We start from the raw sequence: 16,108 nt of genomic DNA on the forward strand, positions 1-16,108 counted from the left end.
CCAGATTGACTTGTGTCTTTTTCCAACCTGACTAACTATCTAACTATGCAGCAGAAAGAATAGGTTTCATGTTCTGCCCATTTTGCAGCCCCCTCTTGCTGAAGCTCCCAAGGCAGCCGCCACTTCTGCTAACCTATTGACCTGGTCCTGTTGCCAGTTAACGTGTTTTAAACAATGACGGCAACATTTTTTTTAAAAAAAAGGTTAAAACTGTCTAAAGAAATGCTGATTACTGTAGGAAAGGCAGTGTTGTAGAGTATGAAGTCCCATTTACACTAATAGGTAATACAATCCATGTCAACTCACATTACATGTGTTGCTGCATTGTGGTGCTATTCATTCTGAGTGTCACCCCAACACACTAAGGTAATGCAAATGCCTTGCAGCACACTACAACGCACAGTGCTTTGTTGCGTTGACAACAATGTTGCATGTCTGATTTTTGGCAGGTTAGGGTACAAAGACTGCCCATTCATTTTAATGAGCTGCCCTAACGTAACACATATTTAGGCAACATGGCGCATATTATTACAAAACATGTGAATGGACCCTAAACAAAAAAAAAAGAAAGATTGAGATTGATGATATTTTTGAAACTTGGCCATCTATTGTTCTGTTATGGCGTAAAAAAAAAAAAAAAAAATGACTGTTGGACAGCTGTACACAGGAAAATATTCCTTATTTACTGCAGCAAAACTTTGGTGAGACTTTTGTTCCTCAATATTAATATAATGTAAAATTTGTATTTTGCATAAAAGTGCTGTAATTTAAGGTTCATCGACCTTCATGTTAAAATCATATATATATATATATATATATATATATATATATATATATATATATATATATATATGAATAAATACCATGCAGAATGAGTTACAAAAAATAATAATTTATTAATTATACTGGAGGACAACCATTGTGCTGATGGCGTGTTCGCATTATGACTTCTTCCAGTTTGCCACCTTCCAAGTACCCTTCAAATACTACAGTCTACACATTGTACTGATCTGAATGTCCTAAAAGTTCTAAATTTCACAGGAGTGGGCCTGGAACATGGTTACCTGAATGCTACCTGTGGCATTACGACTGCACTTACCTACGGTATTTTGTTCTAGACAGGAGAGAGGCCCAGCTGTAGCAGAATGTGCCTATAAGACTAGGTGCATACCTTTGCCTCTGTGGGGTTTTTTCTTTTGCATGTTTATAATGCATTTTTTGTGTACTGCTATTGAAGTCAATGGGGCCAATAACATGTACTGATGCATTAAATAAAGCTCCAGTAGTATTTTTCCCCAACGCAGAGAGAGGGCAGTGCATAGGCATCATTGGGCCCAACAGGGGATCTTCTATGTGCGCAATATGTGCCAGGCACACAGGCCCCAAGGGAAAGGCACCCACTGCACTCTCACACACTGCAAATCATGTTGTCGGCATAGTGGGTGGCATATAGTTGGTTAATTAATGCCATTCACTGGGTGCAATCTGATCTGCAGTCATGCCTGTCACTTGCAGGAAGATCCTTACTATCCACGCCAGGGACATGTGCTGCTCAGCTGTAAACCTGTGGGCTTGGAGGGGTATCTGGAACTCTATGTGCCCGTGTCAGAGGGCACATGTAGTCTGGAGAAATCCACTGTGCTGCAACAAGCCTTGGCAAGGTCACTTTTCTTGCTTGTTGCCAGCCTGCACATGCATCTGCAGTCCAACCTTAGAAAAGGAAGGCACAACAGCACTGCCACTTAGCCCTTTCACTGCCATCAATGTATGCCATACCGCAGCCAGAATTGTGTGTAAATCTGACAAGCAGACTGTCAGCTGTCAGATGGAAGTGATCCGGTGGCTGTACAGCCACCAGATTGCTTCCACACACCCCAGCAACACTGTCACCCCCCCCCCCCGTGTGCCCCCCAGCCATGTTTCCCGGGCTCTGTGTTTCCATTAGTAGACCTGGTAATTAGCTTGGTGGACCTGGACCAAGGGTTGCAATAGCCAGGTAGAGGTAAGAGAGATCAGCAAATTTCTCACCTAGACAAGAATGATGTATTGGGCCCCCCTACACGATTCTGCATGTGTGCAAATGTGCTGCAGGGTTTTGGGTCCTGACAGGCCTGCAACACACCTGGGCAAGCATGGGTTTCCCTGTACATCAGTACACATGCATGGTTTCTCCGCGCATGCACAAGGATGGGTAGCATGGATATCTGAACACATCCCAGTGCTTGCACACATGTAGGAAATATCCTGCGTGTGTGTAGATGTGCCGAAGGGTTCTTCCAAGATCCAACAGCCAAGTTGAGCTCTTTGGCACATCTGCATAGGCGCTATAATGGCGGTGCTGGTGGGGGCCCGGAGCAAATGGGCAGAGAACTGAGGTTCCTCTTTATTTCTATTTTGATCAAGATGATTGATCAACATTTGTCAAACAAATTCTTTACTGGCAGGTTGACTTTGTTTATTCAGTTACATTTGATAGTATTAGGCTATTTGCGTGACTTAATAGAAAGCAAGTTAATGTGCATTACTTTGCGTGTTAACCTAGATTGCAATAGGGCATCTGATTTGTTTCAATGGGCTCCCTAGCACAAAGAAATGTACAAAAAAAGGTGAAAGTACTTAATATTTAGGTCTATTCACACTAACGAGCCACATTGCATTCACAGCTGCTGGTGTGCACTGAGTAACACAGCGCTGATGAACAGATCCCAGGGCATTGCATTGTTTTATTTTTTTACAGGACTTTTTTGAAATATTACAAGTGACATTTAAATAGGGTTCTATTTATTGCAGGGGTCTTGCAATAGAGTGGTTCTTGTTGGAACCCGTTATACTAAAAAAATGTAGTGCATGCAGTTGGATTTTTCAGCACACACTACAACAACATTGCATGCCATTGCTGAGCTTGTCATCTACTAGTACCCCCAGGTCCTTTTCCAGGTCCAGGTCCTTTTCCATCCTAGATTCCTCCAGAGGTTCTCCCCCTAGCGAGTAACTTGCATTCATATGTTTAGCACCCAAATGCATTACTTTACATTTTTCAACATTAACCACTTAAGCCCCGGAAGATTTTACCCCCTTCCTGACCAGGGCCTATTTTGCGATTCGGCACTGCGTGACTTTAACGGACTATTGCGCGGTCATGCGACGCTGTACCTAAACTAATTTGGCGTCCTTTTTTCGCCACAAACAGAGCTTTCTTTTGGTGATATTTGATCACCTGTGCGATTTTTTGATCATGCGCTATAAACAAAAAAAGAGCGACAATTTTGCAAAAATAACAATATTTTTCACATTTCTTTATATGAAATTCCCCCCCAAAAAAATGTAAAAATCAAAATTTTTTAACATTTTAGGCCAATTTGTTTTCTGCTACATATGTTTGGTAAAAAAAAATAGCAATAAGCGTATTTTGATTGGTTTGCGCAAAAGTTATTGCATTTACTAACTAAGGGAAAATTTTTGTTATTTTTATTTTTTATTTTTTAACGAGTAATGGCGGCTATCTGCGATTTTTTTTGCGGAACTGCGACATTGGGGCAGACAGATCGGACCCTTGACTGACACTTTTGGGAGTAGCAGTGACATTACTACAGTAATCAGTGCTAAAAATATGCACTTTTACTGTAAAAATTACACTGGCAGGAAAGGGGTTAACTTTATTGGAGAAGGAGGGGTTAAGTGTGTCCCTAGGGGCGTGTTTCTAACTGTGAAGGGATGTGGCTGTTTGTGTAACAACAGAGAAATACGATCCTGCATAACAGGACCGTATTTTCTCTGTTCTTACACAGGGGAGAATGACAGGCGGCTTTGTTTACATTAGCCGCCTGCCTTTCTCCCTCTCCACCCGACGATCGCGAGTGACCGGCGAACATTGGGTCCGCCGGTCACACGCGCGCGGGGGGGGGGGGGGGGGTCCGAGAACGAGCGGGGGCAGGAGCGTGCCTCCGGCGGCGCGCGCTCGCCCCCTAGAGGCTCACGGGCGAGCAACGTAGACCTATGTCGCTTTGCCTGTGAGGGGCTGACTGCCGCAGTAAATATACTGACGGCAGTCGGCAAGTGCTTAAACCTCATTTGCTGCGTAGTTGCCCGCCCCATTATTTTATTTAGGTCTTCTTGTAAGTTTTCCATATCCAGCACTAAAGTTATTGCCCTGCTTAGCTCTGCATCATCCGCAAATACTGAGATTGAGTTGCTTATCCCATCCTCTATATCGTTTATGAATAAATTAAACAGAATTGGCCCCAGGACAGATCCCTGGGGGACCCCGGTTACCACACTGGACAATTCAGAGTTCTTGCCATTTATCACCACCCTTTGGACCCACCCCTGTAGTCAGTATTCAATCCAGGTACTCACCCTATGGTCCATTCAGACATCAATTTGTAAAGTAAACATTTTTCTAATACTGTCTAATAATTTGTCTAATTTGTCATTATCTAATACCTTTTCAAAATCCAGATGCACTACATCCACAGGCCATTTTATCAAGAAGGCAACTCACTTCTTCATAGAATGTTAATAGATTGGTCTGGCAAGAATGATTCTTCATGAATCCGTGCTGATTACCGCTATTGATACTGTTTTCATTACTAAAACCTTGGATATAGTCCTCTATCATCCCCTCCATTAGCTTACATACTAACGATGTTAGGCTTACTGATCTGTAGGTTACAGGGATATATCTCGGCACCTTTTTAAATATTGGTACCACATTGGCTTTTCTATAGTCAGCTGGTACCATTCCAGTCAGTAAACTGTCCATCAAAATTAGGAACTGAGTTCCTTAACCACTTAAGCCCCGGAAGATTTTACCCCCTTCCTGACCAGGGCCTATTTTGCGATTTGGCACTGCGTGAATTTAACGGACAATTGCGCGGTCGTGCGATGCTGTACCTAAACGAATTTGGCGTCTTTTTTTTCCCACAAACAGAGCTTTCTTTTGGTGGTATTTGATCACCTGTGCGATTTTTTGATCATGCGCTATAAAAAAAAAAAGAGCGTCAATTTTGCAAAAATAACAATATTTTTCACATTTTTTTATATGAAATTCCCAAAAAAAATAATGTAAAAATCAAAATTTTTTAACATTTTAGGCCAATTTTTATTTTTTACCATATGTTTGGTAAAAAAAAAATCGCCAAAAAGTGTATTTTTATTGGTTTACGCAAAAGTTATTGCGTTTACTAACAAAGGGAAAGATTTTTGTCATTTTTGTTGTTTTTTTTTTAACGCGTAATGGCGGCGATCTGCGTTTTTTTTGCGGGACTGCAACATTGGGGCGGACAGATCGGACCCTTGACTGACATTTTTGACACTTTTGGGGTTATCAGTGACATTACTACAGTAATCAGTGCTATACATATGCACTGTTACTGTAAAAATGACACTGGCAGTGAAGGGGTTAACTTTTTTTGAGAGGGAGGGGTTAAGTGTGTCCCTAGGGGCGTGTTTCTAACTGTGATTGGCTGTGGCTTGATGTGTAAGAACAGTGATCAACGGTCCTACATAGCAGAACCGTATGATCACCATTCTTACACAGGGGAGAATGACAGGCGGGTTTGTTTACACTAGCCGCCTGCCTTTCTCCCGCTGTAACAGACGATCGCGAGTGCCCGGCGGACATCAGGTCCGCCGGGCACACGTGCGGGGGGGTCCGTGACCGAGCAGGAGCGTGCATCCGGCGGCGCGCGCGCGCTCCCCAGAGCCTCACAGGCTAGAGATGCCAGCGTGCCCCCTTTCAATGCAGAGATGCCAGCGTGCTCCCTTTCAATGCAGAGATGCCAGTGTGCCCCTTTCCATGCAGAGATGCCAGCTTGCCCCCTTTCAATGCAGAGATGCCAGCGTGCCCCCTTTCAATGCAGAGATGCCAGCGTGCCCCCTTTCAGGGCAGAGATGCCAGCATGCCCCCTTTCAATGCAGAGTGACCAGCGTAAGTGTGTGTGTCCCCCCCCGCACATGAGACCAGTGCACTTACAGTACCTCAGCCCCCGCTCCCAGGGTGAATGTACAGGATACATTGACAGCCCGTTCCCTGGGTGAATGTACAGGATACACTGACAGCCCGCTCACGTGCACACGGACCTATGGGTCATACAGTGAATGGTGTATATCTCTCACAGGCACACCGCGCTGTACAGATGAATAGAGAGGACACACTGGCACCCAGTCGGACACCCCCCCCCCCGGTTCCTGGAAACACACTGCGGGCACTCACCACTCCATTGGCGGGTTGGTGTCGTCATGCTCGGACAGGGTAGGTGACGGTCCATAGACGGAGCTCCGTCTCCTCAGGCTCAGGTCGCTCCTCAGCAGGGCCGGTAGTTCCCTCAGCTTGTGCTTCAGCTGCGCTTGTTGCTCGCGGATACTGCGGCTCCGGCATAGGGCAGGGATGGCTTCTCCGGCGGGGGACACACCAACTCCGCCAGCGGCGGCTCGCGGCTTCTCTTCAGTCTCCTGCCTCCTCCCCAGCCAATGGCATGGGGTTTGCCTTTCGGCCAATCAGGAAGCGCGTATAGGACCCGCTTCCTGATTGGCCAGGAGGAGGATCCGTGTGACAATAGCGAATTTTCATTCGCTATTGTCACACAATGGGTGGGCTCGGGGCGCACTGCTCTGCGCCCCGGGTCCACCCTTTGCTGAAGCCTATTAGAGCCTCTGGCAAGTGCAAGTGGTGCTAGAGTCTTATAGGTGCAAAATAATGCTGGTAGGTGGTGTCTGCGTCCCTCCACTTCACCGCAAAGTGATATTGGTAAGGTAGCTCACTTACCAGATGACGTGGATTCCTTTAGCATACGCCAATAGGAATCAAACTGCGCTTGTACCCCGCTCCAGATGGTGGGTATATGGGATTCTTGAAGTACTGGTGAAGGCTCAGGTTGAAAGATAAAAGAAAAAGCTCCTCATCGTATAGCCGGTTTAACAACCTTTATTTTAAAACACTTCACACGATCATCCAATAAAAGATTTTTCCATAAAAATTTCCATAAAACACTGCAGTGATGAAAGACTGTTCACTCCAAAAATGTGTCACGACAAACTGAAAAAAACTCCAAACCTTCTACTGATATGTTATTTGGCTGAGTCCTTGCTCTAGCCAATTCTGAGTGCCTGTATTAGCCTCGCGGCTGTAGTGATTCAGTTTTATCTGGGACACATTATTCTAATGCTGTTTGTATCTTACCTCAATGTGAGTCAATATTATAATTTATAGAGGACGTAATATACTTCCGTTTTACATATGCATATTATATTCATTTCAAAATACACCTGTATAAATATAAATATCATAAATATTTTGCTAAAAAACTATATACCACCTCTCATCTTGTTATCTTGGGAAAATATATAAAAATTTGTTAAAAATTACTAAAATTACTAAAATTATCTCCAGTTGGCTCAAAAGCTAATTAGTAATTGGATATGAAACAATTTAGGTCTAGGTCCTTGTTCATACCTCCCGGCTGTAAAGTGTTGAGTTCATATATCCAAAAAGTTTCATTCTTTGATATTGCTATACGCATATCTCCTCCTCGCCAATCTGGGTCTACTTTGTCTATCCCACAAAATTTTAACAATGTGGGGTCTCTATTGTGATATATTCTGAAATGCATGGAAACACTATGTTTTTTGTAGCCCTTTCTGATGTTATTAAGGTGTTCCCCTATTCTTACATTTAATTTGCGTGTAGTGCGGCCTACATATTGCAGCCCACATGGGCAGGTTAATAAATAGGTTACATGAGTACTAGTACATGTAATTAATTTTTTAATTTGGTATTCTTTGCCAGTTTCATGAGAAATTAAATTGGTTTGTTTCCTTACTCTAGTTTTAACCGTACAGCATACTTTACATTTACCACATAAATAGAAACCCTGGAAGTCTAAAAAATGTACACATCCTTTTTCGGGGGGTCTGGTACATTATGTGCCAATTTGTGTCGCAAATTGGGTACTCGGCGGTAGACAAATTGTGGCTTAGATGGTAATATTGCTTTGAGGGTATTATCCCTCATTAATATGGGCCAGTGTTGTTTGATTATGTTTTCAAGTTGCCTACGATTTCTATGGAATTGTGTGATAAAAGCAACATTATACTGGGAATTGTTGGTATTACTTTTTGTCTTATCTTTTAATAATATTTTTCTATCCATAGTTCCAATGTTGTCTCTGAGTGTTACAAGTTGTTGTGGGTTATACCCCTTATCAGCAAACCTTTGAATTAGTACATTGGCTTGCTGATTGTAATCTGCGTCATCCCTACAATTTCTCCGCATTCTCAATAATTGCCCCTTGGGGATTCCTTTGATCCACCGCGGGTGATGGCAACTGTGGGTAGGAATATATCCATTGCGATCTGTTGTTTTAAAATATGTTTTAGTATAAAATTTCCCTTGTTTATAATAAATAGTTAAATCTAAAAAATTAACCTCTGTTTCATAATATTATGGTATCATAAATACCAGTAAAATGTATCTTATAATTATTAATATTCATATTTTCCATAAAATCCTTAAGCGTTTCCTCTGTACCTGACCAGACAAAAAAAATGTCATCAATATACCTTTTATAAATTAAGAGGCTCTTAATATTCTTTTCAAAAATGTCCTCCTGCTCCCATTTACTGAGAAAAATATTGACAACACTGGGGGCATACTTTGCCCCCATAGCTACTCCCCTGTGTTGCCTATAATATTGTCCCTCATGCCAAAAATAGTTGCTCCCCATTGCTAGGTCGAGCATTTCGCCTATCAGTACCTGCTGTTCATGTTTTAAATCGTTTTTTTCTTTTAGGGCCCACATGACTGCTCGTAGGCCATCATTTTGATCTATATTGGTATACAGTGATTCTACGTCAACTGTTAATTATATTTGAAAGATCCTTTAATTTATCCAAAATATTTATCAACTGCTTACTGTCCCTAAGGTAAGCCAGATAGGATTGTGCTAGTGGTTGTAAGTGGAAGTCTATGTATTCTCCCATTCTTGAAAAAATGGAGTCAATTCCACTTATAATCGGCCTTCCAGGTGGCTCTGTTGGATTTTTATGTACTTTTGGTACTTGGTATATGATGGGGAGTCTGGGATGGTCTGGAATCAGGTATCTGTATTCTTTTTTATCCAAAATTCCTCTTTTGTGTGCTTTTTTTAGGAGTATTTTACATTTACTTCTGTACTTATTGGTAGGATTACTCTTCAGTTTTTCATATGTTGATTTGTCCTGTACTAGTCTGTTTAATTCCTTTTTGTACATTTCTTTGCTTAAAATGACTATTCCCCCCCCCCCTTTGTCCGCCGGGCGGATTACTATGTTTTTCCTTTCTTCAATTTGTTTAATACCTTCCCATATATCTTTTTTATTTTTACATTTGTATTTAGTTACATTCTTAAGATCTTGGGCAACCATATTTTTAAAAGTTTCCGTAAAATGATTGTTCAGGGGTTTCGGGTTAAAAGTAGATTTATTTTTAAAATTACTATGTTTAAACTCTGTGCTATTAGGTAAAATCAAATTAGTATCTAAAATCGTATTCCCATCTTTGAGGTGGTAGTGTTTTTTAATATTAATTTTCCTTTTAAACTTTTGAAGGTCTATAAAGGTTTGGAACTCATTAAATTTTTGATCAGGGGCATACTTTAGTCTTTGTTCTAATACTGTGAGTTCTTCCTCTGAGAAAACTTCTGCGGTTAAATTGTATATTCCCTGGCCTAATGGTTTTGTTTTCTTTTTGTGGCGGCCCCCTCTACACCCCCTTCTTCTCTGTCCTCTCTTTCGTATTCTGGTTGTGGACGTGGTGATGGAGGTGGTGGGGGTTGGGCATATTGTGGTGGTGGGGGTTGATGTTGGTAGGGGTAGGGTTGATACCATGGTTTGCCCCTCCCTCCTCTGCCTCTTCCTCGGTTTGGTTGATTCCACCCTCTGTTCCCCCTGGGGTAGTGAGGGGGTCCTGGGGGATTGCCATACTCTCTGTTGTAAAAATCCCGTTTATAGTATTGATTAGGTGGATTGGGTTGGTAATACTCTCCCTGTTCATAGTCCCTGTGATGGGGGCTATTGTAGTATGGCCTAGATGGCTGTCTGGGTGTCCCCGTGGGGTGGGAGCTTACCGGTGTATTATTATTTTTAAATTTTACAATTGGCTGTGGAGGTTCTTATGGGAGTCTGATTATTATGACTTTCTTGGTAGTCTTGGACTTCTCTCACTGGGGATGAGTTTCTAGAGGTACTATCTGGTTCCTCCTGTAATTCCTGCCATTTATAGACTAATTTATTTTGGTAGTCTTTAGTGTCCCTCTGGTATTTTTTAATCATTTTGTTTTGTGTGTCTCTGTCTAATTTGTCTAGGAATTCTTTCAGATGCTTATATCTTTCTTTATATTCCGTAGATGATACATAAGGTTCTAACTGTTTTTTTTATGATTTTTATCTTTTCTTTAATGGCTCCTAGTTTTTTCTTCCTTCTGGACACTATCAATTCAAGTAGTCTTTTCTCACTATTTTTAAAAAAATCATACCATTTCATCTTCCAGTTTTTTGTCTTCTATCCCATCATTAGGGGCTAAATCCAACCTGTCACCAAAATATGCATCACGTAGCTGACTTTTTATCCCCTATGTGATGAAAAGGTTTGTAAGAAAAATTTAAAAAAGTGTCAAAAATGAAAGTTACATCCAAGCTCTTAAAATCCCCCCCCCCCCAAAAAAAATCTTAAAGCCCCCCCACCTATGCATAAACCCAAGTACAAATTTAAAGCAGAGGCTCCTTCAGAAAAAAAAATAAAAGTCAGCAGCTACAAATACTATAGCAGCTGGCTTTTAATATATGGACACTTACCTGTCCAGGGATCTCGCAATGTCCTCACTCAAGGTGATTCTTCAATTGGCTTTGGGTGCAGGCACCGGCATCTCTAGTAAGGGAAACAGGAAGTGAAGCCTTGCAGCTTCACAGCCTGTTTCCTGCTGCGCATGCGAAAGTCGCGCTGCGCCTTGCGAATGGTCCTGCAGTCTTCTGGGACCTGTGAAGACTGTGGAGGAGAGGGGGGGGCGAACTTCTGGCTCAGTTCGACGCAGAGATCTGAGTCGCAAGTGCTTCCCTCCCCCAAAAAAGTGTCAAATGTGGCAGTGGAGGATGGTAGTAAAGATACTACCATCATGTAGTGACCAAATTTCGAAAGATAAATGTTCAAAGGACATAAATTACCTGGTTTATTGTTCGATTTGGTCACATTAAAAAGGAAATGTCTAAATCAAATTGACCTCTCGACATCCTTTCCGTGTATTTAACATGCGTTTTAATCTTTTATGTTTGTGAGTACGCTTTTGGCTATTTTAACCACTGGTTAACCAGGCCTATTTCTGACACTTGTTTACAAGTTAAAATCAGTATTGCTAGAAAACGACTTAGAACCCCCAAACATTATATATATATATATATATATATATATATATATATATATATATATATATTGTGGGAGATTAGCTCGTGGTAGGCGTGGATGACCCCTTGGGGGGATTCGTTACACAAGGAGATAGCCGAGAAGTGGTTGCAAACAACAGTTTGGTTTATTCTTACAATTTACTTCACACAAGTGCAAGCGTCAAAAACAGCAAAATAAAAATAAAACACAAAATAAATCCTTGCCACTGTGGGCGGCTACCTTCTCACACACAGGAACCTATCTAATGAAGTCTGTCCCCAACCTACTGTTGGGCAGACTTGGCTGATCCTACAGCAGACACTCAATAGTCCATGTTTTTCTTCACACAACAAATGTCCATTGAACATGTCCCTTTTCCTCTTCACATTGAACATGTCCCTTTGCTTTTCTCTTCACATAGAACACATTCCTTTGTGTGTCTCTTCACATTGAACATGTCCCTTTGCTTGTCTCTTCACATAGCACACAGTTCATTTATTTCTTCCACATAGAAATAGTTCATTTTCTTTACCTTGAGAAGTCTTCCCACTTTATACCCTACTCAGCGCACATGGCTCCAGGAGGTCTTCTCCCATGCTCACACAGCTTGTCGGGAGGCACACATCTGACTGTCCTCCTCTACCCACACGGCGTCAGGAGGCAGCAGTCCTTCTCCCATGCCCACACGGCGTCGGGAGGCACACATCTGTAACGCTCCTGCGTTTCTTATATGGTGTGGATTTTCAGCTGCAGAAATAGTTCCACGTCAGTAGTCATGTAAGAGATATGCTGAGATACCATTCCCAACCTCAATGACTCATCATGTGTGGAAGGTCTTATTTTAGCCAGTAAATACACACAATTAGCAAACTGGTTCCTAGAGTGACTTTATGTATGTGGTAACACAATGATGAAGGTTGAGGGATAGGTTGAGTGGAGGTGGTAGGTGATAGACACTTGAAGGTGAGACAGTAGCAGATGGATGCAGGAAGGTTTAGCAATGTTGTATGATAGCAGATGATAGAATAGCAGGTGGACATACAAAAGAGATCAACCCAGTGCAGAAAAGTAGCAGTAGTCTCAAGAGCTAGCAATCTAGTTATGCAGATGTGATAAACAGTCTTTACTATGCAGAGCTAGATAGTGTAAGCTTAGTATAAGTTTATAGAGAATTCCCCTGCGGGGTACTTAGCACTATTAGAGATACAGCCGAAGGGTGGTTCAGGAGAGGCGGATGATCCAGTAGCGGGATACAGGGATCAGCGCAGCGAGGTTCCGTCAGCGAAGTAAGCTTGCAAGCATGGAAGCTTCAAGCAAGGTTAGCATCCAGGTAAGGGTGTTTGAACGAACACATGTGAGTGAGAACCGGCGCTTTAAATAGCCATCTAGTCCGGCGCTGGGTGATGACAGCTCCAGTCTTAAAGGTGTATGCGCACCTTTCCAAAAGTAAATGGTGGGGCGCATACACTTGTGGAAAGTGTAATTTAGGGTACCAAAGGTACCGGAACATTACAACATCTGACTGTCCTCCTCTTCCCAGCTCACACGGCGTCAGGAGGCAGCAATCAATAGACTTCCTTTGGACAAATTATAGAGGCCTTAACTTCCTCATTCCGAACAGCTGAAGGCCTTTCAACTTCCTTAAGCCGTCCTGGCTACCTTTTCAGCCGACAACCTATAGTAATTGGTGAATTGTCTAACCCAAGCAGAAGTGTATCTCCTGTCTGTGACAACATCCACAGATTTACCTGACTTCCTGTCACAATACATATATATATATATAAATATTTTAGCAAAGACTCTGGAGAATAAAATGGCGGTCGTTGCAATATATTTTGTCATGCGGTATTTGCGCAGTGTTCTTTCAAATGCAATTTTTTTTGGAAAAAATAAATTTCACAGCATTTCAAAAAAAAATAAAAAATAAACAGTAAAGTTAGCCCAATTTTTTTCTGTAATGTGAAAGATAATGTTACGCTGATTAAATAGATACCCAACATGTCATGCTTCTAAATTACGCACGCTTGTGGAAAGGCGACGCTTTTAAAATTTCTACAGGTTACCAGTTTAGAGGGGCAGAGAAAAAAAAAATGGGCCCTTTAAGGCCATTGGGAGGAAGCGACGTATGCCAGCTTGCCCTCACTCGACTTCCTGCCAGGAAGGGGAGAGGACTGAATCATTTTCCCCGATACTGACAGCTCTGGTAAGCAGGGAAAATGACCGGGAAGTAGTGGGGGGTGCACCTATCCCATAAAAGTGATCCCGCGGGGAAGCTGCCGCTGGGACCACTTTTATGAAAAAGAGGACCGCCCGCCCAGTAAAAAAATACTGAGGTTATGGCAGCTATCTGCTGCCATAACCCGGTATTTAACATCAAATTAGCGATGTATAACTGCGGCGGGCGGTCTGGAAGTGGTCAATAAATTTCCAAGGCGTCTTAGGTAATGCACTAGGTGTTTGCACCCTTCTTTTTTACTGCTTTTGGAGTTTCCCTGCTGAAGGAGAGCAGCATCGCCTCACCACTTTCTACAGAGTGAGATTTGACAGTCAGTCCCTTCCTTGTATGTCCGCTTGGTGTACCGTACATTTGTTGTGCACAGATCTTTCTGTCACTCTTCATTATCGGTATCTTTGCTGACTGTAGTCAATGGCACACTCAAATGTACCTCATGTTCATGGGCGTCCGCAGAACTTTTTTCAGGGGGGGGGGGCATAATTTTAAGGTCACCCATGCTACGCCCCTTTTCAACAATGTCATGAAGGGGAGGGGCTTAGTCATTATACTTATTATGAGTATTTATTTTTGAAGAGCAAACAGCAGCATTTATTTTTAAAGTGTTTGTTAACCTAAAAAAAAAAATATTGATCATGTTCCCTTAAAGCATGTGATACAGCACAGTGTTTTGCTGTGTAATTTGGCCCCTTCTATCACCTAAAATACCTGGCTGACCCTACCTGGCTATGTCATCCCTTCTGTAAACTAACCATGGTATACCATGGCTGCTGAGCCCTGACACTGTGGTCAGTTTACGTGCCTCCGTCATCTGCAGCCCTCCTGTCCTCCTCTGTCCTCTCTTCCCCCTCCCTCCCTGCCAGTCTGCTCCTGTGTCAGTGCCCCTCCCCTCCTGCTGCTGTAGTTTAATTTTAAGTTTCATATCCTGTCTACAGTCTATTTATTAATCCTGTGTGCCCCGTGTCTGTGTTTTATAAAAATAAGCCATTCTTTACAAGTTTTCAGAGTGCCACTCGCCGCTCACGTGACTCGTCGCCTCTCTCCTCCTCTCCCCCTCCCCTCCTCCTCCCTTCCAGACTGACACCAGTGAGGAATCCTTGGCCCTGCAGGCAGCTGTCAGACGGGGAGAGGAAAGACCTGACGGGTCACGTGAGCAGTGCTCGGCCCTCTGAAAACTGGCAAAAAAAGGCTTATTTTTTTTTTAAAACACATACACAGGCACACAGGATTATTAAACAGACCAGAAAGGATGGTATAAAGTGGCTTAACAACCACTTGAAAGGGGAAGTTGAGATTCCAGAGGGGGGCATTTGCCCCCCCTTGCCCCTACCTGCGGATGCCCATGCTCATGTTTCCTGCTAGCTGAATGTGTATTTGAGCTTGTGTAGACAAAAGGATTGTGGCATCTGTATGTTACCTTATCACTAATTTGTTTACTTCCAAGTTAAAGTTTTCTTGCACCTGCGCATGAAACTTCAAACAATATTTCCAGTGCTAGAAAGCCACTAACCCTACAAATTTTGTTCATTCAAAAAACATATTTCAAAAATTTCAGTTGAATTTTCGGGGCTGAAAATTTGATTATCTTTTGTCATCCACAAACTATCAGAAAATCGTCCGAATGTTGGAAACATTCTGATTTTGTTTGTATAGTGTATGGCTGGCATAACTCTATCCAAATTAAAGCAGAATTCCACCCAAAAGTGAAACTTCCTCTGATCTGCTCCCCCCCCCCCCCCTGGTGCCGCATTTGGCACCTTTTGGGGGGGGAGGGGGAATGGGGAACTGTTTTTGACAGGTAACCTTCCCCACTTCTGGGAGATTGCGCTGCGGCGCTGTCCCTCTGAAGTTTGCCCCCCCTCCTCCTTTCCCCGCTGCCGGGTCAATTAGAAAGCGCAACGCGCATGCGCAGTAGGGAGCCAGCTGGGAAGCCAAAAGGCTTCACTGCCAGTTTCCCTTATAAGGAATGGTGGCGGCAGCACCTGGCACCCGATCCGAAAATCATCTGGGGTGCCAAAATCGCAGGATCCCTGGACAGGTTAGTGTCTATATATTAAAAGTCAATGGCTACAGTATTTGTAGCTGCTGACTTTTAATTTTTTATTTCCAGCTGGAACACCGCTTTAACCGGTTGCCGACTGCTTACCACATATTTACTGCGGCAGTGTGGCTCTCCCAGGCAAACTGAAGTAGGGCTATGTTGGTCGCTTGGTGGCAGCTAGGCGGCACACTCCCGCCCCAGCTCGTCAGCAGGGAAGCTGATGCAGCGGGCAGATGGCTCTGATTGACACTTGACACTCGCGATCGTTCCCCGCTGAGAGAGAACAATCAGCTGTTGTAAACACAGCTGACCGTTCTTCTCCCTGGAATGATCACAGAGCGCCTGTGATCCTTCTATATAGGTCATTCCACAAGCCACGCCCCCACAGTTAGAAACACGCCCCTAGGTACACATTTAACCC

Source organism: Pelophylax lessonae (assembly GCF_965119305.1).
Source record: "Pelophylax lessonae genome assembly, chromosome: 13".
Classification (NCBI taxonomy): Eukaryota; Metazoa; Chordata; class Amphibia; order Anura; family Ranidae; genus Pelophylax; species Pelophylax lessonae.